At 27.6% G+C, this 1,914-nt stretch overlaps 2 long non-coding RNA genes across 2 annotated transcripts; one reads left to right on the plus strand and one right to left on the minus strand.

Annotated features, from left to right (window-relative positions):
• Position 1: 1 nt before the first annotated feature.
• On the minus strand, positions 2–1,399 carry LOC109863473. The gene is made up of 4 exons (XR_002251343.1): positions 1,332–1,399; positions 999–1,221; positions 780–892; positions 2–79 (listed from the first exon to the last, which is right to left on the minus strand). It is a non-coding gene; the product is annotated as an uncharacterized LOC109863473 (long non-coding RNA).
• LOC109863474 lies at positions 7–531 on the plus strand. The gene is made up of 3 exons (XR_002251344.1): positions 7–103; positions 337–402; positions 480–531. It is a non-coding gene; the product is annotated as an uncharacterized LOC109863474 (long non-coding RNA).
• Positions 1,400–1,914: the final 515 nt, after the last annotated feature.

Genomic DNA, 1,914 nt, shown 5'->3' on the forward strand with positions numbered 1-1,914 from the left:
GTTTGATTGTAACGTGTTCAATAGGTGGTACTACTGGTGTAGGTAAATTTAAATCTACACAACCATAGTACAAAATAATCTAAAAGGAAGAAACATGATTACGGTAAATAGCAGTATTAATAGCTTTCTCATTTAAATAATGCAATTAAAACTTTAGTTTTATGTACAAAAATCAGGAGAAATATTGTACCATTTTAAGAAAGTCGAAAAAATCGTTTCTATTACCTATACTCTCTACAATGTATATTACGTTAACAATAAATTTGTAAAGAAGCAATTGTAAAAGAAAACATTAAATTTTACCATACCACACACTTTATCTCTTCTGTAACTTAGCGCTAAAACCAATGACACTTGGCCAAGTGCACTTCAATATCAAGCTACTTTTGAGACTCTGATAAAGTAAACTGATGAAATGTTCACGAAATGTAAGTATAAAAGTGACACTAACGCGGTTCAAACCCAACTATTATTTTTAGACATTAATGCAACACACAGCGGTATCAAATATCAGAAAGATACTTTATCAGTACAATAACTTGGAAAAATAAGAACAAGCGAGCTTAAACAATGTACACGCTACAACATCTTGAACAATATTTCTATAATATAATTGACTGATACAATAAGATATAGAAAAACAATATTGTATTATTTAATTATAATATGACAAAAATATAACGCGTCTAAGAAACACTCGAAGTAATATCTAAAAAACAAAGATGATTACATATATGTCGATATTGGAACACGTATAACTACAAGTTACATAAAGTTACCTTTAATGTTATTTTGTACAGCACTATGGTTAAGTCATCTGGAGAGTTCCATTTCAAAGTGACTTGTGTGCTTGAGTTCGCAACATATTGAATATCTAATACTTTCGTTGAAACTAATGATATTTATTAAATACAGATATTAGAAAAACATACTTATAATATATGAAATATATGTTTGTAAAAGTTGTTTACTGTACTTTAGTTATCATAAAAACTTACCTCTTCGTAATGTACGAATTTGAGTAAGGAACAGGTAATTCCTATGTTTTATGATTGTATGAGCAAGTTGCGGATGAATTACAATCACGTTAAAAAGAGTATATGATGGTAAATGCGACACTTCATGGGGAAAAGTGATAACTGTTGAGTTACTAATATTCTCGCCTGTATTTCCATTTTGGAGAGTTACATAATACCAATGTGCTGGACATGAAAATACTTGCTAGTATACGAAAAAAATCAAATTTATATTAATTTGATACATGCAACATTTAATACATTCTCCATTGAATATAAAATTACTGTTAGATAAATAGCAAAATATGTACGTACATTCGAAGTGTTTTGCCAATCAATAATTATACTGTTTTCCGTAGGCAGTATGTTGAAAGTTTGTACCGCTATATGACAGACCAACAAAACATCCAATTAGTATAAAAGAGAATACATAATATACAAGAGATTTAATAAAACTGTGTATTATGATATCTAATACTCAATATTGTATTTACATATTTCTTTTTGTACTACATATTTTTTTTGTATTACATGTTTTTTTTTATGCAGGTAATACAATTGTACAAACAAGAATAATGATCTCATTTTTATCATATTAGTTACTATGCACTAATACAATAAGTAAATATAAAAATATACATATAGAAATTTATGTGGCAGATCTTTCAAGTATGCACAGACCTAAAACTTACAGCACGTGATAAAATCTAAACCGTATATTTATTAAAAAATATAATGACGTTGATAATGGCTGTTTGAAGCAATTACGGATGCTGATGTGTATATTGGTTGAATTAGTTTATTGAAAACAAGGTATAAAACGTTTTCGATATTAGGATTAGATCTTTTTTAATATAAATCTACAAAACAATAAATTTAATATAGAAATTCGCAAGGA

The sequence above is a fragment of the Pseudomyrmex gracilis genome, unplaced genomic scaffold (assembly GCF_002006095.1).
Source record: "Pseudomyrmex gracilis isolate BER0280 unplaced genomic scaffold, ASM200609v1 scaffold_5255, whole genome shotgun sequence".
In the NCBI taxonomy this organism is placed as follows: Eukaryota; Metazoa; Arthropoda; class Insecta; order Hymenoptera; family Formicidae; genus Pseudomyrmex; species Pseudomyrmex gracilis.